The sequence below is a fragment of the Adiantum capillus-veneris genome, chromosome 5, assembly GCF_014529385.1.
Source record: "Adiantum capillus-veneris isolate H3 chromosome 5, ASM1452938v2, whole genome shotgun sequence".
Taxonomy (NCBI): domain Eukaryota; kingdom Viridiplantae; phylum Streptophyta; class Polypodiopsida; order Polypodiales; family Pteridaceae; genus Adiantum; species Adiantum capillus-veneris.
In genome coordinates this window covers 165,180,286-165,206,238 of record NC_140935.1, presented here as the reverse complement: position 1 = coordinate 165,206,238, position 25,953 = coordinate 165,180,286, and the positions used below count along the sequence as shown (strand labels likewise).

General features: G+C 44.8%; 1 protein-coding gene across 3 annotated transcripts in view; it reads left to right on the top strand.

The window, feature by feature from the left end:
• LOC147458496 (uncharacterized) overlaps positions 1-25,953 on the top strand; it is a 58,298-nt gene that overhangs the window by 30,220 nt on the left and 2,125 nt on the right. The gene's annotated exons all lie outside the window — the stretch shown is intronic.

The window sequence follows — 25,953 nt, the reverse complement described above, 5'->3', positions numbered from 1 at the left end:
ACGACCTTTCTTGCGGATACATGCGATGATAAAAGAGTGTTAATAGCACAAGATCATCAATGGCGTGTATTTATGGTATGCAATCGAGGACGTTTGCGATCTCAAGAGGGGGGTATGTCACGAGGACGTGGCAATTATTAACCATGTCACAGAGATGTGGCAACTGCTAACCTTGGTTGTTGGTTTCTTTCCAATGGGGTTTATTTTATTTGTTTTGAGACCCTTTTTTGAAGTAGCAAACGGTCGGACATTGTATGGCCAATGTGAACGGTAGATTCACCCGCAGACGGGAAGTGGTCGGCACTGGAATTCGTATGGCAAGAGGATGTCTAGGCTCAGAGCAAGATCATATAGGTCCCCCCGTCGCACTTAGCAAGTTGATGGATACTAGGAAGTGAACTCAATTAAGGCGTAAAGTCAAGGTGGGACTACCAACAAAAAATATCCGACAGTTGGGCCACATTGCACTTTTGGATGCGGCTCCAATGAGGATAGATGGTCAGAAGACCAGTGGGAGCCCAACCGAAGCATCTCCTAAAATTTAGGGAACTGTTGTTTTGGGCCGTGAAATGTGTTCGCGTCATTACCTCCGGTATGACTAGGAGAACATTTTATAACTCTGCCGCGAAGTCAACTGACGCGTCGGTTGGGATATTTTTAAGCGGCGAACCCGAAACGGGAAAATGCTTGAAAATGCGCCAAGTGTCAACTTTTTGCACTTTCCTCTTGCAGAAGAGTTGGCGCTGAATTTAGAGAAGGGAGAGGCTTCATTTGCAACCTGTCACAGGTTAAGAGCTATGGAGTGCTTCCTTTCCCTCTCATGTACAGTGTGGTGCTAGGAGTGATGCCCTGCACACTACACACTGCTCTCTCTCTCCCCTACGTGCAGTTATGTGATGCCCCACAAGAGGGCTACTCATTTGACTGATGTACAGTTGTGTGGGTTCATGCTTTTGTGTTGAGGCAAGAGCCTCCTTGAGCAGGAACAGGGGTAGCTAACTGCTGCTCCAAAGCAGGCACTGGTGAGGGTCATAACCTCACCGTACAGGTGCAAAATCAGCGCTGTGTATGCGCTGTAAATTCACTGTTTTTCAGCCGTACGGACACCAGGATCATTGGGAATCGTGCCCCACTGGCAAAGGATAGTTAGGGGACTGTTTGGGGCTGAAAACAGGGCAAAAACCAGTAAATACAGCGTGCTGAATTTACTGTTTTTGGACAGGAATCAGAGGGTATACGATAGTGCGAGCGAGTTCCAGCAGGGGAATTGGTTTTGCGCAAGTTTTGGGGCTGTTATGTTGCCGAAATTTGGCCAAATCAAATGGTATCTAGGTGGATACACGTGAAGGATTCCCAGGGCCTTACCTTGTAATTTACCCTCCTAAAGAATAAAGAAATACCGAAAGGGGCGCCAATTTTGGGGCCTACAGGTTGTCGGCGTCTGCTCGGAGCATTCTAGCTTCCGAGCCGTGTGTGTGATTAAGTGTTAATTCCCGTTGCAGGTTCTCTTTGCAAAGTGCTCTGTGTGTGTGTGTCTAAAGTCAAGAATTTCGGGTGAAAGCCAACGCCTACCGCCCTACGGGCCGGTTTCAGTTAGTGCTATAGAAGTGAGTATTTCTTGTCAGTTTGTCAAGGATACAGTAATTGCTTCTATTAAAGGGTACATGTGTAACTGCATTCTTAAACTGTCGGTTTGGGTATGCTGGAAAGTGTTACTGGATCCAACGTGTGCTAAAAGACAGTGGCAAAATGCGTAGCTACCATCTTGTCATTGGAAAGTTGATGACTCAAAGCAATGGCAGAGTGCAAAGCTACCACCATGTCATTGGGACAGGGTTCACACGCAGGCAAAGTGGTCGACGAGGTGTTACATACACCAGGGTTGACAATGAGCATGTATGTGTCGTACATGTGTCGACAGGTGTTGAATACATCTGTGTTGACTGTGAGTATGTACGACATAGATGCAAACGAGGACGTTTGAGATTTCAGGAGGGGGGTATGTCACCAGCGTGACTACTATGTATCCTTTTTGTTGATTTCTTTCTTATTATTTATTTATTTTCACTTTTTGGAAACACCCCTCGGGAAATCTAACTGCCCTGCATTGCATAGATAGTGTGGAACTGTTCAGAGGGAGTCCAAGCGTGAGGGCAAGAGAGCACTAAGGTTGGACAAGGACTATGGTTAGCCAAAGTGGGGTCATTGACTAGCCAAAGGGGAATCCTTTGCTACAGAGGCTACATTTCAGTTCTGGGTGTGGCTGCAGTGTACAAAGGGGGTCAGATGACCTAGAAAGATACAATGGTAGCATCTCCTAAAATTTAGGGAACTGCTATTTTGGGACCTGAAAATGTGTTCGCGTCATCACCTCCGGAATGACAAGGGGAACATTTTATTACTTTGCAGTGAAGTCAACTTGGCAACCGGTCGGGAGATTTTTAGGCGGCAACCCCGAAACGGGAAATGGCCTGTGAATGTGCCAAGTGGCACATTTCTGTGCACTTTCCTCATGCATGAAGAGGGGGCGTTGATTTTAGAGAGGAGAGGGGCTCATTTTCTGTCTGTCACAGGTTCAGAGCTTCAATGGAGTGCTTGCTTACCTCTTATGTACAGTGCGGTGCCAGGAGCGATGCCCTGCACGCCCTCTCTCTCCGCTATGGCACTATGTTATGCCCCTCTAGTGGGCTTTTCAATTGACCAATGTACAGTTGTGTGGGTTCATGTGCGATTGCCGAGGCAAGAGCCTCTCACACAGGTACTGGATTAGCTAGCGGCTAATCCCCCGTAGGTACAGGTGATTCGAAGAGGTTTCACGTGCGAAATCTCGTCCGATTCAAAGGGCAAGTAGCCCTACAGGCAGGTAAAGTGGGCGATAAATTAGATGGGCAAATAAGGTTTAAGTCTAAGGTCTACCGCCCTTTTTGGATTAAACAAGCTGGTTTCATCTATATAGTTCCCTAAAGCATGGATGTCGAAAATCTGTAGGAACTGTAATGCTTTCTTGCGAACTGACCTCGGAAAGAGTGAAAAATTTGACTGTCGTGCCGCTATCTTTGAAATCTTTGTGTTGGTTAAGCACATATCGCGGGTATGGATTAATAAGGGTATCCATATAGGCTCCGACCATTGTAGCCTGGTGGTGGTGGCGGCGGTGGTGGTGGAGGTGCAGGCAATGCAGATCAAGGTCAGTTGGTTGTACCATATTCTTGAAAACTCTCCCGATCGGAAAAGACGGCTGAGAAGTTTGCCAGTTGGAAGCTCTTGTACTTTTTGATGCCGGAGAAGGAGGTAGCACCTGGGGCATATGAGGGGGTAATATGTAGTTTAAAAATTGTTGAAAACTTTGCAGCATCGGAAGATTCTGTTGAGGATGCCGCGAAAGAATGTTGTGGAGTTCGTTGAGCAAAAATTGCAAATATTCTGCTGAATCCATGAATTCCATGTCTTGGGTTCTTTATCGCTTATGCTGTCACCAGGAGGTGTATTTTTTCTGTTGCCTTCCGTAAATAAGTACTAGATATTTTTAATTATTTTATTTTTACTTGTTTTCCGCGGAACCTTTGAAAAGGTGCAAGTGGACATTGCATGGCCAGTGTGAAACGGCTACGGCCGAATAGGTTTCTCACAGCGGGAGTCTGGGTCGGTCAGTCTGGGACTGGTCGGCCCAGTTAGCACTGAATTCTGATGAGTATGGAAGCCTGTGTGCGCCAAATGAAGTATGGGCCACTCGGAAAGTCACTTATAACTTTATAAGTCAGTGGGAACTAGAGAATTAACTCAAAAGGGGCAAACTGGACACATGGCAACTTCTGGGGAGTTTGCTACTTCCAGCTGAAGAGGGGCCGCCCAGTTTGAGAGAGGAGGCTGATTTGACTCATAAGTGAGCTACAGTGTGTGTGTGAGAAGTGGGTGCAGGTCTACAGCTTTAATGGAAAGCTTGCCTTCTCCTCTGTCTCATGTAGCGCGATGATTTTCTCTCGTGCATCTCTCTCTCCCTGTTGGCACATATGGTAATGCCCCACTAGTTGGGCTACTCAGATGAACATGTACAATTCTGGGGGTTTATGCGCGTTTACCAAGGCAAGAGCCTTCTGAACAAGAACCGGATTAGCTAATTGCTAATCCCCCACAGGTACGCACAGTTCCATCGCGAAAGATTGCGAGTTCGGAGAGTTTTCTCGCGTGAAAACTCGTCCAATTCACAGGGGAACTGTCCCATTGCGTGCGGGAGCCCTTGGGACACGCGTAGGCGTGTTCGCTCCGCTAAAAACGATCCGAAACAGCGAATTACAGCCTGCTGTGTTTTTCTGCAGGTTTAGGGTTTCGCACCTAAACTGCAAGGGAACACCGGGGGAGCCTCGTGAGAGCCTTGGGATGCGTGTACAAGCTTTTGAGCACCCGACAGTGAAAAACAGGGAATTACAGCCCGCTGAATTTCTGTGACAGCTCACCAGAAAGCTTCCAGATAGCGAGGGAATCCGTCCTAGACAGGTGCTTTTGACCTACAGGGGTTTTTGCGCCGTTATGCTACCAAAATCAGGTCGAAAACCTGCGTTTTCAGCCCTCTCCAGGTTTGGACAGTTTTGTGAAAGCTTGTGCGAAGTGGTCGGATTGTCTACCTTAATTTGAATAAAGAAATACCGAAAGGGGCTGCCAGTCTTTGGGGCCTACAGGGTGTCGGTCTCGTGTGCGCAGTGACATTCTAGTCGCTGGACGCAACTGTGTTCTCTTCCCTTCTCAGTGCTCTGTGTAAAGTTAACAGGTAGTTGAAATAGTACCGCCCTCTAGGTTGTACAGGCCGATTATATATGCCCTATAAGACAGAGCGATGAAGACGGGAGCGCGACCGATGCGTGATCAAGTAAGGGTGGGAGTTGCTAATAAGTCGAGGGTCGGGACATGAAGATACTTCAAGTAAAATTCCAATAGCTATGTCTGCTCTTTGGTAGGAGCAATAAGCTTTCAAAAAAGCACACGCCTGATGCTCTAATACCACTGCCACAAGCCGGGCACCACGTGCCAATAGAAATAGATGAACAGACTCTTAGCACTTCATTAACAACTGAACTGAGAGAGAGGGACGACACGCGACACGGAGTGGCGGAATTCCACCCCATAGAGTATTGGCCCCAAACCTTGGCGCCCCTTTCGGTATTTCTTTATATTGCATCAACTCAGTACAAGCCGGTCTCCAGACTCTGCACCTTCTCTAGGAAACACGCGAGAGAAAAAGTCCATGGCCTCATATTTAAAGGCCCTAGGTCCCAAAAACAGTTTACACGAAAAGCCTTCAAAACTCAAAAGCTTATGGTCCAAAAGCAATGCCTAAAAAGCTGCAAAAAAGCTTCCAGCGCGTTTTGTGGAATTTTGTACAACTGCCACGTCAGCAATCAGTGCAAAACGCGGAGCGTCCCTACAATTGCCACGTCTTCAGTTTTTGCGTGCGTTTGTGTGTGGGTCTTGCTTTATTTTAATCCTTTATGTCACTTGGGTGCTATCAACGACTTGTACACAGTAAAGGGCGGTACGAAATCTACAACCTGTTAATTACACATAGAGTACTAATGGAAAAGAGAGAGACTCAACACTTGCGTCCAACGACTAGAATGTCACTGCGCACACGAAACCGACACCCTGTAGGCCCCAAAGACTGATGCACATTCCGGTATTTCTTTAAATAGACGATCCAAACACTTAGTACAAGCTTTCACAAAGCTGTCCAAACCTGGCCAGGGCTGAAAACGCAGGTTTCCGACCTGATTTCGGCAACCTAACGATGCAAAAACCGCTGCAGGTCAAAAGTACCTGTCGAGGATGGATTCCTGGAAGCTTTCTGGTGAGCTGTCACAGAAATTCAACGTTTTGTAATTCTGTGTTTTTCAATACCGGGTACCCAAAAGCCTGTACACGCATCCCAAGGCTTTCACGGGGCTCCCCTCGTGTTCCCTTGCAATTAGATGCGAAACCCTAAATCTGCAGAAAAACACAGCAGGTTGTAATTCTCTGTTTTGGATTGTTTTTCGCGGATCGAACACGCCTACGCGTGTCCCAATGGCTCCCGCACGCAATGGGATAGTTCCCTTGTGAATTGGACGAGTTTTCACGCGAGAAAACTCTCCAAACTCGCAATCTTCCGCGATGGAATTGTGCGTACCTGTGGGGGATTAGCAGTTAGCTAATCCGGTTCCTGTTCAGAAGGCTCTTGCCTTGGCAGACGCGCATAAACCCCCAGAACTGTACATATTCATCTGAGTAACCCAACTAGTGGGGCATTACCATATGTGCCAAAGGGGGGAGAGAGATGCACAAGAGCAAATCATCGTGCTACTTGAGAGAGAGGAGAAGGCAAGCTTTCCATTAAAGCTGTAGACATGCACCCACTACTCACACACACACACACACTGTAAGTTCACTTATGAGTCAAATCAGCCTCGTCTCTCAATTTCCATTAAAGTTGTAGACATGCATCCACTACTCAGACACACACACACACACTGTAAGTTCACTTATGAGTCAAATCAGCCTCGTCTCTCAAATTGGGCACCCCCTTTTCATGCTGGATATGGCAAATTCACTTGGAGTCACCATGTATCCAATTTGCCCCTTTGGAGTTGATTCTCTAGTTCCCACTGACTTATAAAGTTATAAGTGACTTGCCAAGTGGCCCAAATTCCATCTGGCGTACACAAGCTTCCATACTCATCAGAATTCAGTGCTAACTAGCCCGACCAGTCCCAGAATGACCGACCTAGACTCCCGATGTGAGAAACCCGTTCGGCCGCAACCGTTGCACACTGGCCATGTAATGTCCACTTGCACCTTTTCAAAGGTTCCAGGGAAAACAAGTAAAAACAGTACATATTTAAAGAAGGCAACAGGAAAAATACACCTCCTGGTGACACACCCCACCCTTGAAATATTGCAAGCGACCTCGCTTGCATGCCAATAGTATAATGGTGTTATCTCCTGGTAACACATATATTCTATGATGGGAATCCAAGATACACATGCTTGCGGAAATATAGCGTTGGATGATTAAACAATCCCACCAACCTAGCTACCACACATATATCAAGCATAGAAGTCCTCGGTGTACTCTCAAGCACAAACTTCTCTAGCCAAATTATGTGTTGAAAGAGTGCTTAACCACTCTTTTGAGCATCATGAACCATGCTCTCACATTGCGCCATTTAGCTACATCATGTCACTGTGGGTTCCATTTGAAAGGCTTCAAGATATAGTTGCAATAGTTGAGGTGAATCAACCAATTTAGACTCTTCCATCCATTTAGCATCGAATGATGGATAGTTCTTGAACTTCACCAAGTAGCATCTTGCAACTTTCCTGTAACCTTCCTTTCCTTATGTGCCAATATCTGTTCAGGAACAAGAATCTCATCCAATTCTTCCACCTCGGGCTATTCCTCATCAGGCATATTCTCTGGCACATCACCATTAAATGGCCTTAGAAGGCTGACATGAAAAGCATTATGTATTTTCCAGCCTTGTGGTAGCTTCAACTTGTAAGCTACATCGCTGATCTTTTCTGAAATTTGAAAAGGACCATAATATCGCATACTAAGCTTAGGAAACAAACGTTCCTTGCCTTTCCTTTTCCTTAACCTGGCCCTTTCAAAGCGCAAAAGTATTCACCAAGTGAAAATACAAGTTCACGACGGTGACGATCAACAACTTTCTTTTGCTTAGCCTGAGTCTTCTCAAGAGCAATCTTTATCTTACTGTATGTTTCATCCATATCTTGCACATACTTGTCTGCCTTAAATATCTTGTCCTTTGTCTGCAAAATGGGTGGGACTTTCTTCCCTCCTTCCACTATCTCAAATGGTGCCTTATCTGTTGATGTATGCACAATGTTATTGTAAGCGTATTCAACCAATGGAAGATGGTGTTCCCAAGTTGCCTTGTGTTGTGACACATAACATTTGAGCAGATCCAGGACAATAGAATTTGCCTCTTTCGACTTTCTATCAGTTTGTGGATGAAACGACGAAGAGAACTTTAGCGTAATGCCCATGTTCTCGAACAATGCCTTCCAGAAAAGACTCGTCATACGTGGATCCTTGTTACTGACAATTGACTGAGGCATCGCGTGATACTTAAAGATATTACTCATGAATATTTTGACCATGTGTTCTGGCTGTAACTATGTTAGACTGTGTAAATAATTAATTTATTTACAAGAAAAGAATTATCTAATTAGTTGTGTGCACATCAGAATAGATCTAGCAGTTTCTGGGGCCTCAGGTGCGCCCAAGTTTGAGCTAGAGCACCTCGGGGAGACCCTAGCAAAAAAATACCTTGAAGCCCTAGTGATTGGGAAATCGCATCTTCAATGGAGGGGTAGATAGTAGCCTCAGATTTTAGGCTCAGAAAATTACGCGGGCTAGTGCAAGCACAGGAATGAGATGGGGTCCTTAGAATAATAACCTAAGGCTTGAATTATTTTACGGCCTTAGGAAAAGTCAGTTAAAGTATTTTTAAATTGTTTATGCCGGACCAAATGACCAGACAAGTGCGAACAGATAATGCTAGAGCAGTGCTGGTACGGCATTGCGCTCGGGAGCAGGTAACATTTTCATTGGTTGTATCTGGGTGTAGTTGTGGTTCAATTTGCACATTTCAGCAATAGTTTGTGAACTTTTAAAAGTGAAAGTTGAAGGGTTTTTAAGTTATTAAGTAAGTTTGCCAAGGGGCACACTTACCAATGCAAACTAACCCTCTCTCTCACTCTCACCCTCTCTCTTCCTAGCGTCCCCTCTTCTTGCTGGCTTGATAAGAGGCCCCCCTGTCCCACTTCTCAGGGTTGGCAGTGCTCCTACCTCCCCTATTGTGAGTATGCTCTACGCATTGGAGCCCTCATGGAAGCTTGAGAGCAGCCCCTTGCAACATATGTGGTGGCCTCGTGCTCCCATTGTCTAGAACAAGGATTCTCATAGCCATAGCTTGTAACCGGCCTGTTAACTTCAAAAAGGGCGGTAGACTTTACTTCAAACCTTGATTTACCTTTCACCCATTATTAGTTGTCTATTCTACCTGTGCTATAATGACACAAGAGAGGGGCATGGGATACAGATGCTAGAATGCATCTGTCTGCGAGTCAGACACTAGATTGGCCCCTAAATAGGCGCCCCTTTCGGTATTTCTTTATTCTTTTACAGTTAAGAGGAGGTACAAAGAGTGCTTATAGCACTAAACCTGTATCCCGCAGTTTCTATCCTGTTTGGAGGAATTTGGGCAGCATAACGGCGCAGAACCCTGCCCAAAACAGTCTGCAAGTAGGGAATCCTAAGGAGACCACTGTCCCTGTCCCGATTCCACCTTTAATTGACCAAAACAGAGCATAACCAGCCTTTGTAATTTCTGGTTATTGATTGGTTTTTCTCTGTTTTCAGCTCCCTGTAGCCCCTGCACTGTTCCCTGTACCTTGGACTAGTTGCCCCTTGAATCTGGAAGGATTTAGGGCATCGAAATAGTCCCAAACCTGTAAAAATCAGAGGTCTGGGAATCCTAATCTGTATCCAGCTACTCAACACCTGTTTTGGCTAAATTTTGGCAGCACAACGGCTCCAAAATTGACCCCAAACAATTCCCAACACTGGAACTTGATCAACTGACAAAAACCCTCTGATTCCAACTCAAAAAGAGCAATTACAGCTCGCTGGAATTTCTGGTTTTTCACTTGTTTTGAGCCCCAACATTTCCCAGAAGTGTTCTCTGACAATTGGGCACTGTTCCCAATGCATCTGGCATCCATACGGCTGCAAAACAGTAAATTTCAGACCGCTGTATTTTCTGGTTAGGACCTGTTTTTGACCTAATTTCAGCTGTCAATTGTCCTTGCACTGTTCCCAATGCCTTGGACTACGTGCCCCTTGATTCTGGCATGATTCCGAGCACAAAACAGTCCCAAAACAGCCCAAAATCAGCAATAAAATAATGCTGATTTTTGTGTGTTTACTTGAGAGGTTATCACCCTCTCGTTTCCCTGCTTTGGAGTAGCAGTTAGCTACTCCTGTTCCTGTTCAGGGAGGCTCTTGCCTCAGCAATAGCGCATCAAACCACAAGATTGTACATGGTCAATGTGATGAGCCCACTAGAGGGGCATAAGCATAAAGAATAGGGGAGAGAGAGAGCAGTGAGAGGTGTGCAGGTCATGACATCTTGCACCTCACTGTACATAGAGGATAAGCCAACACTCCATTGAAGCTCTCCCACCTGTGACAGCACTCAAAAACGATCTCCCAGCTGAAAAATCACGTTTTTGCCTTCTCTTTAAGTAGTAAACTGGCCTCAGAGTGCCAAGTGTCACTCATTTGTGCATTTTCCCGCTTTAGACCCTCGGGTCTAAAAATATCTCACATGCAGCCTCTGTTGACTTGGCTACAGAGTAACAAAATGATCCCCATGTCAAACTGCACGTAATGACGCGAAGACATTTTGCCGTCCAAAAATAGCAGTCCCTAAAATTTAGGAGTTTCTGCCATTACATTCTTCTAGGTCATCTGACCCTCTCTGTACACTGCAGCCACACCCAGAACTGAAATGTAGCCTATGTAGCAAAGGATTCCGCTTTGGCTGGCCAATGACCCCACTTTGGCTAACCATAGTCCTTGTCCAACCTTAGTACTCTTTAGCCCTCAAGCCTGGACTCTCTCTGAACAGTTCCACACTGACTATGCAATGCAGGGCAGTTAGATTTCCAGAGGGGTGTTTCCAAAAGGTAAAACAAACGAAATTCCCCAAAGAAAGAGAAAATAAACAAAAATGGAATTGCCACTGGCTGGTGACATAGCCAGCTTTCGGTAAAGTTTCATCGTGAAAAGTTACTGCGGGCACTCTCTTCGTACAGTGTGGTGGCTGTAAATTCTCTGTTTTCAGTCCCTAATCATCTCTTTTAGGGTGAATTTCAGCAAAATACACATAGAATCTAGTTCTTCTCTACCTACACTACGCATACACAAAGTTTGGTGCGATTCCATCGCGAAAAAGGTCTCTATTTCGGCTTTGGAAGGTGCTCAAGTAACATTTTCAGGTTATGTGCAGAAAATTACAGCAAGCATGTGTGTGTGCATTTTGCGCGTTTCTCCCTTGTTTTTGTTGCAGGAATGATTATGCAAAAAGGGACACAGTTAGCGGAAGGTAGACTCTCATTTTCGAGAGCTTCCCAAAATGTTAGAGCAGAGGGAAAATCCTCTTAGTATTCTGAGAGTAGCTTACGCACTCTCTTAGTCAGAAGCAGAAAAGAAAGAATAGAGGACGGGCAATTTTCCTGTGCTTGTAAAGATTCTCCCCTAGTAATAAAGATAATCTCTTTATGGGGGGGGACCAACCCATCTTGTGGTCCCCAATGAAGTGTCAAGCTTTCTCTCTCTCTCTCTCTCTCTCTCTCTCTCTCTCTCTCTAATTCTCTTGAGTATTTGAAGTACAATTAAAAGTCAGGTTACGCTTCCGTATTTATGTGACACTTGCTTTATGCTCTTCCTAACAGGAATGAAATGGGCTTGCTTACTGATCCTAGAAATGATAGTCCAAATCCCATCATTGCCTGTTTGTGTCCTTGGAAGATCAAAGATAAAAGTCCATTGCTATGGTTTCCCATGGCCTATCAGGGATTGGCAATGACTGCAACAATTCCGCTTGCTTTTGTCTGTCAAATTTGACTTTTTGGCATACTAAGCATGATCTTACAAATGTGTCAACATCTTGACGCAAAGCTAGCCAATAGAAGAATGTCTCAACCCCTTCCACTGTCTCATCAATTCCACGATGCCTAGCATAAGGTGGAGCATGACTTTCCATCAAAACCTTTGGCCGTAACTGTTTAGTGACGCATAACTTTCCATGCATCATGAGAAATTCATTCTTTAGCATATAGTAGCTCATGATGTTGCCCATCAACAAGCTGGTCATAGATCCTTGCAAAATCTGAATCTTCAGCATATTCTGTCTTCATTTCGTCTAGTTCACAATGGTACGGAATTACACTGCTGAAAGTTGGGGCTTTCGTGACCGCATCAGGCACCACGTTCTTTTTCCCTTGCACATGCACAGTTTGGAAATGGAACATTGACAAGATGTTTGCCCATCGCATGTGTTTCTCAGGCAACTTCGTTTGTGTGAGAAAATATTGCAAGGTTTGATGATCTGGATAACAAAATCAGCCCCTAGCAGATAGTGTTTCCAACTAGTGAGAGCATGAATTACTGCCAACAATTCTTTCTCATAACTTGCAAGCTCCTTTCGGTCTTCAACAGAATTCTGCTCTCATATGCGACTACTCAGCCATTCTGCATTAGAACTGCACCAAGATTATAAGTCACATGCATGACATTGAACCACAAAAGGTTTCGAAAGATCTGGCAAAATGATTACCGGATTTGAAGTCAGCTTCTCTTTCAAGTGTTTGAAGGCTAAAATTTCTTTGGCTGTACACTTGAAAGTAACTCCTTTTCCTTGCAGTGCATGGAGTGAAGAAGCAATTTCAACAAAATTTCGGATGAACCTCTGTAGTAGGAACGTAACCCTTGAAAGCTTCGAATGTCATGTACAGACTTCAAGTCTGGCCATGACCTAATTGCTTCCACTTTGGCGGGATCCATGCGTACCCCATCCTTTGAAACAATGTGTCCAAGGAAGTGAATCTTTTCCAGAAAGAATTCACTCTTTTCCGCATTAACGAGTAGCCTGTTCTCATTGCAAACTGTGGTCAAGTGATCTCTATGCTCCTCTTTAGACTTTGAGTAGACAATCATGTCATCAAAGAAGATACCCACAATTTTTTTCTGTGGTCTAAAAATTCTATTCATCATTCTATTAAATGTGGCAGCAGCATTTGTGAGACCAAATGGCATGACAAGAAACTCATAGAGACCAAATGTTGTCTTGAACTAAGTCTTATGGACATCTTCTGGCCTAATGCGTATCTGGTGGTACCCACTCTTTAGGTCTATCCTTGTAAACAATGATGCTCCCTCAAGCCGATCAAGAATGTCATCTATCCTCGATATGGGGAACCTGTTCTTGATGGTATTTTTATTCAAGGGGTGATAGTCAATGCACATGCGCCATGAACCATCCTTCTTCTGCACTAGGAGTATAGGGTGAACAAAAAGGGGATGGATTGGGCTGAAGCAGCCTCTTCTCTAAAAGCTTGTTGACCTGACTCATAATCTCTTTCTGTTGGGCTGCACTAACCCTGTATGGTGGTCTATTCGGTGGACTAGAACTTGGCACAAGATCTATGGTACGATCCTCAGGTCTCTCAAGAGGTAAATCCCCTGACAAAGAGTCCGAAAAACAATCACTGAAACCACTCAAAAAAGTTGATTAGTCTTTATCTAGGGTAGACAAATTAGATACAACTTCAGGTACTTCTTTTGCAAAGATCAAGTATGCAGAAAGATGATTCTTTATTACAAATGAAATAGTAGAAGCAGAAACAACTGGAACAAACTCGCCTTTAAGCTTTATACAAGGACATGAGTCTTTCCTTTATGTACAAGGTTTTTTTTTTTTTTTTTTTGTAAGTATCCACCATAGCATGCAACCTGTAACACCATGGGATACCCAATAACACATCCGAGCCCTCAAGTGGCATAATATGGAATTCTTCCGCATCCACATAACTCTGAATGTGCAGACGAAGCTTTCCCAAAACGGGAGTAAGAGGCTTTGAATGACCTGGGCATGCCAAACCTGCCTCACTTGTCATACCCATCTCCTCTGCACGAATGCCCAAGTTTGATGCCAATTCTGGTGATATAAAATTTGCACGGGTTCCTGGATCAAAGAAAACCAGCACCATTTGGTCTCTAACTTTGCCCCAAGCTTTGCACAGTTCCGTGGCATCTATGTTTGGTTGATCACCAACCAAATATGGGACAAGTCCTGCACTTGGCTTTGGCTTCTTCCCTTTATGGTTCGACTTGTCATCCTTATCGTGTGACTTCCTCTATGGGCATTCATTAGCAAAATGTCCCTTCTCTTCACAAATGTAGCATTTCTTGGCCCGTCTTAGAGCTTTCCTCTCCTCAAATGTCTTGCCAGAAAAATGCCTTTTCTTCCCTTGGCTTTGCCGAGAAGAAGGTTTAAACTGCCTCTCTGTCCTCTGAAAGACTTCTTCTTGAAAGGTGGTACAGTGAGAGTTGTTGTGACATTGCCCTTGGCTGAAAATTGCTTCCTTGTTATTGGCTGTAAATCCAATGAATTTACCCTGCAACAAGTTATTGGCCACTGTCGCATTCTCAATCCACTGCATAATGTTGATGACATTGGTCTTCGTACAATAGTCCCTGATTTCCTTTAGCAATCCACAACAATACCTTTCAATCTGTTCTGTCAATGGTGCAAACCTGTAAGAGCTTATGGGTAACAAGGCATCGCAAATTTTTTGATAGTCCTCTTCCAGATTTGCACAATTTGACGCATTCAAATCATGTCATACTGTGATCACATCCACCTCGAAAGTGTTTGTGAGCCACGCAAGAGCAAATATCTGTTTAAACTGGACCCATGTTGTAGGTGCTTGGCCCTGATTTAACAATGTGGTCCACCATCTCAACGCATTACCCTTCAAAAAGGTGTCAGCCTTGCGTATACATGAAGACTCTATGAAGTTTCCTCATGCATTTGCCGCATCAAACTGTTGTATGAAGGTCTATTTTGTCCTGTCTGCAATTAAAAGTGTCAAACTTCACGGCTGCCCCGCCTTCCTTGTATTCCTTTGGCTGGCTCGTAGTGACCACATTATCATCAACAAGTGCTTTAAGAAGTGGTACTTCTCGGTTAAGCATTCCAACACCCATATCACTTGTTTTGCCAAGGTTATTCGCATTCTGAGCATTTTGCTGTGAGAAACCAGCCATGCCACAATGAGTTCCTGGCATCCAAAATAGCCATAGGCACCCTGAAAACCTGGCTGAACACCTATGTTCCCGTATATAGGGTTAACCGCACCTGGTTGCATTGCCCCAAACACATTTCTTGGTATGTGCCCTTGTAAACCTGTGGATGGTCCAACCATAGCCTGAAACACTGAACCACCACGAAAGTAACTAGGATATGAAGTAAACAGTGGAATGGTCTGTCGAACGGCTTTTTCATTACTGCCTTGACCATTCACAGCCTCATGTCTAGATACCACATGTTCCTTTGAACCTGTAGACACATTGGGTGTCTTCACCACCTGCTGCTGCTGCTCTTCCACAAGAGCCTTTCCATGAGTGTCATGAGACCCCTCTACATGTGAACCCTCTTTTTCAGGTGGTAGGGGAGAGACATCCTGTTTAGGAGCCCGTAAGTACTTCTGTAATTTCACGAAGATATCCATGATCTTCAAGAACCGAGCTTTGAACATAAGATCCTCATCCTCCGGCTCCATGGGTCGCTTCCCTTTGTCAACAACCCTTTGCTCCTCCTGCCCACTGTAAGAGGATGCTTCCTTTTCATAACCCTCGTCTCTCCATTCTGCCATAGTGCTTAACTCTGTATCCTTTCACCCACAACAATCCACGGCGCACTCTTTGAGGAAAAAGTGTCTTATCCCGTCGATGGAACCATATAACCGGCCTGTACACGCCTGTACACAATGAAAGGGCGGTACGAAATCTACAACCTGTTAATATCACAGAGAGTATTGATGGAAAAGAGAGAGACTCAACACTTGCGTCCAACGACTAGAATGTCACTGCGCACACGAAACCGACACCCTGTAGGCCCCAAAGATTGGCGCCCCTTCCGGTATTTCTTTATTCAATTTAGAATAGACGATCCGAACACTTAGTACAAGCTTTCACAAAGCTGTCCAAACCTTGCGAGGGCTGAAAACACAGGTTTCTGACTTGATTTCGGCAACATAACAGTGCAAAAACCCTTGTAGGTCAAAAGTACTTGTCCAGGACGGATTCCCTTGCTATCTGGAAGCTTTTTGGTGAGCTGTCACAGAAATTCAGCGTGCTGTAATTTTCTGTTTTTCATTGTCGGGTGCCCAAAACCCCGTACACGCATCCCAAGGCTTTCATGGGGCTCCTCTCGTGTTCCCTTGCAGCTAGGTGCGAAACCCTAAACCTGCAGAAAAATACAGCAGGTTGTAATTCTCTGTTTTGGATCGTTTTTCGCGGAGCGAACACGCCTACACGTGTCCCAATGGCTCTCGCACGCAATGGGATAGTTCCCTTGTGAATTGGACGAGTTTTCACTCGAGAAAACTCTCCGAACTCGCAATCTTTCGCGATGGAACTGTGCGTACCTGTGGGGGATTAGCAATTAGCTAATCCGGTTCTTGTTCACAAGGCTCTTGCCTGGCAAATGCGCATAAACCCCCAGAATTGTACATATCCATCTGAGTAGCCCAACTAGTGGGGTATTACCATATGTGCCAAAGGGGAGAGAGAGATGCACGAGAGCAAATCATCGTGCTACATGAGAGAGAGGAGAAGGCAAGCTTTCCATTAAAGCTGTAGATCTGCACCCACTACTCTCACACACACACACATTGTAAGTTCACTAATGAGTCAAATCAGCCTCCTCTCTCAAATTGGGCGCCCCCCTCTTTATGGTGGATCTGGCAAATTCACCTGGAGCCACCATGTGTCCAGTTTGCCCCTTTGGAGTTGATGCTCTAGTTCCCACTGACTTATAAAGTTATAAGTGACTTGCCGAGCGGCCCAAATTCCATCTGGCGCACACAAGCTTCCATACTCATCAGAATTGAGTGCTAGCTAGCCCGACCAGTCCCAGAGTGATCGACCTAGACTCCCGATGTGAGAAACCCGTTTGGCCGCAACCGTTTCACACTGGTCATGCAATGTCCAGTTGCACCTTTTCAAAGGTTCCGGGGAAAACAAGTAAAAATAAAATAAATAAAAATATGTAGTACATATTTAAAGAAGGCAACAGGAAAAATACACCTCTTGGTGACAGGGCCCCATCGGACTACGGGGTCCCCATAAGTTGGTAGGACTTCTTCCTTTTTTACTTGTTCTTCTTAGGGTTTAGGCCCCTCGGCCGACATCTGTAAGTTGGCTCCATTCTTTAGGGCTTTGACATGTTAGCAGTTTGTGACACTGAAGGTATTGATGGGTAGTGCGGGGTACTGAGGGGTGTTGAGGTACTGATGGGTTCTGTGTTGACGGTGATAAGAACGAGGTACTGATGGGTGCTGTTTCGACGAGGATGACGACGAGGAGGAGGTACTTCGGGGTACCTCGGGGTACTGAGGATCGCTATGCTGAGCTAGGCAGGAGCCAAGCTGAACACACGGGGTGCTAGATGCTGGGGTACTGTGTCAATGACGACGATGACGACGAGGCTATGGCTGAATGTTGTAAATGCTAGCGATGTTGATTGCTAGAATCTGCAACCATGGCAAGGCTAGGGGCTGAAGTCTGATGGCGATCATAGGTTGAATCGTTGGCTATTCTGAGCTGGAAAAGTTGATGCTACAGGGCTGAAAATGTTGATGAGAGGAGGGTGCAAATGCTGAGGTGCTTGCGTGCGACCTTGAGTCTGCAAGTTCTGCTGCTGTTATTGCCTCTTCCCTCTTCTACTAGCTCCGAAGGCATGCATAAACCGATGTGGACTCCTTCAAACTCGTGGATATTGTGGATTTAGGTACGTCTGCGTGTTAACACCGTCCAACCGAGGTACTAGGTAACCTTACTACTGTCGCAGAATAATACCGGCGTTGGTGCTGACTCTCGAATAGTCTTGTTGTGAAAACATTGCGAGTGAGGATGAATGGTAAGGGTGCTTGGAGGTATTTCGAAGGTTTGCTTGTCGACAGAAGTGGATGCACGCTACATAGGAATGGAAATGCACAAGAGGGTTAGGGAACTTCTTCCATATCCGCATAGGAGCCAAGTAGATCTTAGTACTCAAGATTTGCATTCTCGTGTATTCGATGTGGATCTTCGTTAAAAGACATAGTGATGAAGACGGGAGGGCGCCCGATGCGTGATGGACTAAGGTTGGAAGTGGCTAACAAGTCCGGAATTGGGACGCGAAGCTTCTTTGGGTAAAAAAAACTGAGGAGGTTCTCTGCATTCTTGTTCTTGGTGGTTTGTGAAGTCGAAGCACGCTTAGAGCTCTGATTCCAATGTCAGGTGCAACGGAAGTGTTTAGGATTTAGCTCGGATCTACTACTTCGCATACACACAAGGCTACTTTACTTCACTTGAAAGAACTGAATTGAACTGAATATATGAGAAAGAGAGAGAGAGAGAGAGAGAGAGAGAGAGAGAGAGAGAGAGAGAGCATGTCGGATCCCAACCACCCTCAAGGGCTGTCACAAAGTGATGACGTGGCGGACAACAAAAACCCTAAAAAAACTTGCAAACCCTAATTTTTGCCACAAAACCCTAATTTTTGGAAATCGCAGAGGCTTTTAAAATTGAAAAAAATAAAAATAAAAATAATGAGCGACGCGAATCTTGCTTTTTACTCTACGCAAGAGAAAAGAAGAGAATGCTTTTTTTTTTTTAATAAAAAAAAGAGAAGAGCTTTTGAGCTCTTATGCTTTTAACTGGAAAGCTTTTGGGGCTCTGCTTTTGGGCATCCCTTGTAACCTTTAAATAAGTGGTGAGGGTCTCACTTCTCAGAGCATCTGGACGCAGAGTCTGAGAGTGAAACCCTAGCCACTCTCTTGTACTTTGATCTGATTAATATAAAAAGAAATACCGAAAGGCGCGCCAGTCTTTGGGGCCAATATCTCTAGGCACGGAACTCCGCCGGGCCAGTGCAAATCTATTGTGATCTGTGAATTGTTTTGAAGTGGTTATTTGGTGCTGTCGTGATTGATTCTTGACTTGGAGTGTCCAAGTCTTTTACAGTGGTATCAAAGCACGGCCGATTTCTCTTCTGCGGGAAATCCGATGCCCAATTTTTTTTTCGGCGGCACCTATGGCTTCAGGCAATGATAAGTCGACTCCCTCTGCATCTGGAGATGCGGGCAGGGATCACAACGAAGATTCCGGCACGGAGTATGGCCCCCCTAGGCCTACTCCAGCGGAGCAGCAAGAGATGGAGCGTCGAAAATTGATTGATGATGCAACAAAGATGATGCTCAATTTTGCCAAGGACCCGAAGATGGCAAAATATATGAACCGGACCTCTTTGGAAGAGGTACAGATGGAGTGGCAAAGAACCGCAACACCACTTCCGAAACCCGCTCTCAAGAAACCTTCTGCCTCCAAGAAATATACGGAGAAGAAATTAGAGAACGTGGTTGATGCACGGATTGCTCAGCTTTTCGACGTGCAAAAGAAAGGCGAAAAGCACAGCAAAAAGCAAAAGAAAGGTACCACTTGGCGTGGGACCTGCACCGAATCTAATGAATGAAAGTACAAACTTTGCCGCTTTTGGGGCAAAGTGAAGGATCAGGAAGCTCTTTTGAAGGAGCCAAGGCCAACTTCTTTTCACTTGGAATTGGCGGCTCAATTTGGAATTACGCCCGACAAACTGACGCCACAGGCAAAGGTAGTTCGACTGGCACCCGGATGGGATGTTGCCATTACACCGAGCATTGGCAAACTTAGTTTGCAATGACAGGGGTGTCCAGGGCACGCGAGTGATGTTCTACTCGGAATCCCTTGGTACCACAAGAACTACGCCGTGGTTGAGTACCGGGCCGAGAAAGCGACTTTGATAAATGAAGGACTTAGAGATTGTACTTGATGAACTTCAGTTTCTTACTCATTCTTTTGGGAGAGAACTGAATGATGGATGAAGGTTGAATATGTTTTGACCTGATCAAAAGAATGCCAAGATTTTTCTCCACACTCATGCCGATTGCTTTTCAGAGGGCCTGAAGATCAAACCATTGATCTGATACCTGGAAGCACGCCACCAAATCGGCCACCTTACCGTGTGAGCCGAGTACAGAATGAAAAGATTATGAACCTAGTGAAAGACCTCCTGGAAAAAGGTTTTGTCCAGCCTAGTACTTCACCGTATTGCTCTCCAGTGTTGTTGGTTTTGAAGAAAGACGGATTTTGGAGAATGTGCATCGATTATAGCACTCTCAACGAAATCACCATCAAGAACAGATTTCCGATTTCTAGGATCGATGATATACTCGACAGGTTACAGGGATCCTCGTGCTTTAGTAGGATTGACTTGAAGAGTGGATATCATCAGATCAGGATAGCGCTAGGAGATGTCTACAAGACAGCTTTTCGGACGACTTTTGGGTTATTTGAGTTTTTGGTGATGCCTTTTGGCTTAACCAATCCTCCTGCAACATTTAACCGGATGATGGACAGGATTTTTCGAGAGTATAGGCTATTTGTTGGCACTTTCTTTGACGACATCATTGTTTTCTCCAAGAATGAGGCAGAACACAGAGATCATCTGCTTCAAGTCTTTCAGGCATTACGAGATCACATGTTAGTGATTAATGCAAAGAAAAGTGAATTTTTCCTACCAGAGATACACTTTTTGTGACACATTGTGTCAGCAGCAAGAGTGCAAATGGACCCGGCCAAGATAGAGACTATCCGTGATTGGCCCGATTTGAGGAATGTCCAATCTTCTTGGGACTGTGTTCGTACTACAGGCGGTTCATACGAAAGTTTGCAGAGGTTGCTTCCCCTTTGCATACCTTGACACAGAAAGGAGTACCTTTTTCGTGGGGACCCACAGAGGTGACTGCCTATCGGACATTGAAAGAGAAATTAACTACGGGACCTATTTTGACTTTGCCGAACTTGCAGAAGTCATTTGAAGTATATTGTGATGCTTGTGGTCGTAGTTTACGTTCGGTCTTGATGCAAGAAGGCCATGTCATAGCTTACGAGAGCCGTTTGTTCTCTAGGTCGGAGATGACAGCATAGATTTATGAGAAAGAGCTTTTGGCAGTTATCCATGCTCTTACTCAGTGGCGGCATTACCTACTCGGAGCGGATTTTACTATCTTTACAGACCATCAGAGTTTGTGCTACTTGTCATAGAAGCAACTTTCGGAAAAGCAGATGCGGTGGGTGAACATCTAGTCACAGTTCTACTTCCAGATTGTCCATGTGCAAGGACGGAAGAATGTGGTGGCAGATGCTTTGTCTCGGAAACCGTTGGTTTTGGCTATTTCCGCGATACATCATTAGGAGCTTCGAGGATATGGTCGATCAGTATGCCAGAGATACAGATTTTGCAGATATTTTTACACGAATAGGGGATGGGGAGACAGTAGCGGGATACTCTCTGCGGGAAGGCTACTTGATGAGAAAGACTATGTTGTGCGTTACACAACCGTTGAGGGATAAGGTTATGATTGAATGCCACTGTCCACCTTTTACGGGTCACCGCGGCATTGCTACCACCATGAAAGGGGTAGAGAGAGACTTCTCTTGGCCGTGATTCAAAAAGGACGTGGAAGAGTTGTGCGCAGTATGCCAGAAGGTCAAGTTTGACAGGCATAAGGCACAGGGATTGTTACACCCTTTACCCATACCCACCCGCCCTTGGGAAAGTATTGAAATGGATTTCATTTTTGATCTCCCGATTACACAGAATGATCACGATGATTTTCCGATTACATGGCACGTCTGAGACGATTGTCTCGGACAGAGACCCCAGATTTATGAGTTTGTTTTGGAAGGCAATTTGGGAGAACATTGCCACGCGGTTGCAGTTCTCGTCATCGTTCCACTTTCAGACTGACGGGCAATCTGAGATTGCCAATTCAGTGGTTTTAGATTTATTGAAGTCTTGTATCTCGGATCAGAAGACTCAATGGGAAAAGAACTTAATTTTGCTGGAATTTGCCTACAATAACACGATACACTCTTCGACGGGGAAGACGCCATGTGAGATTGTTGAAAGTGTTGCGAAGGTTCCATCCTTCCTGAGAACGAAAGATTAGATATTTGAAGCGGATGAATATTCGCGAGATTTGGATACGGCTTTTGCCAAGGTTCGCGAGACTTTGCAAAAGTCGCAAGAACGACAGAAAAAGGCAGCAGATCGCCATCATCGCGACTTGAAACTGAAGGAGGATGATTCAGTGCTCTTACTTTTGAGAAAGCACGCCTAAGAAAGAAAAAGGGAAAGGAGAGGCTTTTTCCAAAGCTTAGTATGTGATACTACGGACCTTTCCAGATTACTGAAAAGATTAATGATGTCTCCTTCCGATTGAAACTGCCAGATACTTGGAGGATTCATAATGCATTGCTTGTGAGTCTCTTGAACCCTGTTAAGGGTGATGTGCCTGATGATGGGGAGCTTGATGAGCAATCCGTAGTGGAAGAAAACGAGGAGACCCTCGTTCCTGAACAGATTTTGGCACATACGGATACGAAGAAAGGTAAAGTCCGAAGGAGTTTCTTGGTTAAATTCAAGAACTTTCCTGCATTTGATGCGAGGTGGATGGAGGAGGAGGACCTAGCAGATTGTGGAACTTTACCTCGATGTTTTGGCTTAGCATAGTCTACTGCAAATGAAACCCAAAATTCAGCTTTGCCGGAGATCTGGTGTAGTGGGATGCACAAGAGGGGAGTTACTCCGCTCCTTTGTCAACAGATGCCTTGATTTTGATAGTAAAGTCACTGATGTCTCTTTGAGCTTCAGGGATATTGAGAGCTGACAATATTCTGCAGGATGACTTTATGAAATCGAATTCCTGATAATGATACTGATTTGTTCGTGACTTCTTGTGAATGCAGGAACTGACAGACGAAATGACTGCAACATTTTGGTCTGATTGATCTCGAATAGACATGGTTGCAATAGGGGTTAGTCAATCGGACATCGATGAGGTCCCGATTGGACCTAGATGTGATTGCTAGCTACATTGCCGATAAATCATGGTTTAAGATCCGAATGAATGTGGAATGTCATGTGATGTTCTGTGATGTCCTATGATGTTGTGTGATGTGACTGTCGATTTGGTACATGTGCTAGATGTGTGTCCCTAGTACTTATGTACTAACAGTCAGTGTCTGCTAAGACGGTTTATGGCTTTTGTCGGTTTTGGAGGCAATGTAATCGCGGTTGATTACATTGCTTTCAAGAGGGGGGAATGTCACAAAGTGATGATGTGGCGGAGAACAAAAACCCTAATTTTTGCCAGAAACCCTAATTTCCAGAAATCGCAGAGGCTTTTTAATTTTTTTATATAAAATTGTAATGATGAGCGACGCGAATCTTGCTTTTTACTCTACGCAAGAGAAAGGAAGAGAATGCTTTTTTTTAAAGAAAAAAAAGAGAAGAGCTTTTGAGCTCTTATGCTTTTAACTGGAAAGCTTTTGGGTCTCTGCTTTTGGGCATCCCTTGTAACCTTTAAATAAGTGGTAAGGGTCTCACTTCTCAGAGCATGTGGACGCAGAGTCTGAGAGTGAAACCCTAGCCACTCTCTTGTACTTTGATCTGATTAATATAAAAAGAAATACCGAAAGAGACGTCAGTCTTTGGGGCCAATATCTCTAGGCACAGAACTCCGTCGGGCCAATGCAAATCTATTGTGATTTGTGAATTGTTTTGAAGTGGTTATTTGGTGTTGTCGTGATTGATTCTTGACTTGGAGTGTCCAAGTCTGTTACAAGGGCCCCCTTCCTGTGCTGCCAGAGCAAGTATGTGCTTTATTATTTGCACAATGCTAATACAATGATGCTAAATGGTGAGATGCTTAGATGCTAATGGGTACTTAATGGAATTGCTAAGATAGTGAAGGGTACTGTGGTAGATGCTGAGGAATGCTGTGGTAGTGCGGGTATTGAAGGTATTGATGGGTACTGAGGTAGTGCGGGGTACTGAGGGTGCTTATGTACTGATAGGTTCTGTGTTGAGGACGATAACCACGGCGACGAGGTACTGATGGGTTTTGTATCGACGACGAGGTACTGAGGGGTACTGCGGCGTATTGAGGATCCCTATGTTGAGCTAGGCAAGAGCCAAGCTGAACACAAGGGGTGCTAGATGCGGAGTACTGTGTCAACGACGACAATGACGATCTTGACGAGGACGACGCCAACGCTATGGCTGAATGCTGAACATGCTAGTGATGTCGATGGCTAGAATTTGCAACCATGACGAGGCTAGGGGCTGAAGTCTGATGGCGATCATAGGTTGAATCGCTGGCTGTTCTGGGCTGGAAATGCTGATGCTACAGGGCTGAAAACGGTGAGGTGCTGTCCTGTGATCTTGGATCTGCAGGTTCTACTGCTGCTGCTGCTGCTGCCTCTTCCCTCTTCTACTGGCGCCCAAGGCATGCATAAATAGGAATATTATGTTGGCCAAATCAGCCCCACGACTGGGAATGTGAAGAATCATTTAATAAATAAATGCTAGGATAAGAGGTGGTTCGCACGGATAAGTGCACATGCTAAAATGCTGTCCTGTGCAAGAGAGGGTATTGCAACTATGACCGGCTTGGACATGCACGTTCTGCTAGAGGCTCACACAGGTGCGAGGCTAGGTCCTAAGCTAAGAATGACGCTAGATTGTAGCAGAAGCTTGTCCACGTGGCGCAAGTGAAGTCGGCACGTAACAATCTGCTTTTTCTCAAAGCTTACTGAGATGCCATCTTCATTCAAGTGCTTGTCCCTTGTGCACAACCTTAACTTAGTTTGGAAACTAGTTTGACTATGGATAGTTTGGAAATTTTCCTACTCGTTGCTCCCGATCACCCATTCCATTACTTATCAGAGATGTCCGTTTTGGATGGTTGAATACTTCTTCTTGATGCTCTATGTCACCCACCCAATGTGGTGCATCGGAAGTATCTATTCTTGGTGGCTATACAGATATTCTCGTTCTCAATGCTCTCATCATTCCTTCAAGTCACACATTATGAATATATGTACTCTGATGTCTCAAGTGAGAAGAGCCTCACACTTATAGATCCAATTTTTCCACTAATTCATTTACAATTATATTTCTTCAAGATAAAGCTAATGTAGCTAGCAGCACTTGCCTGAGAACGTATGATTACAAAAATCTAAAAGGGTACATCCTTTTGAATTATTTGGAGGTGGGCTAAGTGTGACTTGGTGATGTCGAATAATTTTGTGGGAGTGGAGGGCGAATTGGCAGATAACCGTCAGGTTTGGGATCTATGCCTTGAGACCTTTGGTATTGGAGCTTCGACAAAAAAAGCTTGGTCAAGTCATTTTAGTACTTGATTTGGTGCAGTGCATGCTGCATAAGGGAGAGCACTGGACTCATTGATATGAGAACATGGTAATGTTGGACCAGCATGAATGTGAAATGTTGAACGAGTATCTATGTTGATAGTATCTGCATCGCAGATCTTGCGACTATAGGACAGATATTGACTTGGCAGTCCAGTGTTGCCTATTGGTTGGTCATGTTTTTGAAATTGGGCCGCTAGATGTGAAGTTGGGCCCAATTTTGGTTGTGGAATTCTGAAAATAGCCTTCTCGTGGGGTTTTTGACGATATTCTGAATAAAATGATAGGAAACTTGCTAGTCATGATGAGAAGACTAAGGAATCTATTGGTGATGACTTCCCCCAAAATTGATGATAGGTTAAGTACCACAATACTGGACTATAGCAGCCAATTTTACCAAAACGTGTACCGCACATCCCTTATGCTTATAGACCATATACATGCGCACACACTTAAATATGCGAGTCAAAAATTGCCCCTCGGCGGAAAATTTGGGTGGTAGTCTCTAAAATACAAATATGTGTCCATACTGTCGAAGTAGCAGTCCGTACAGATGAGAGATGATGTGGGTGATTTGAGGAGGGACTTGTTTTTTGGGCGATGGAAACTGAAAGGAGATGGTTTTTATGCTTTTATGTTGATTTTTGGTGCACTAAGCAGTTTTGAAAAGCGAAGTTTGGAAAGGGTTTCAAAGATTTCAAGAGGTCTTGATTCATGTTTGAAACGTCACCCTACACGTTTGGTGAAATATATATGCACACAAAAATGCACACTTAATGGTAATGCACACTGCTAACATCTTGTAGTAAGAC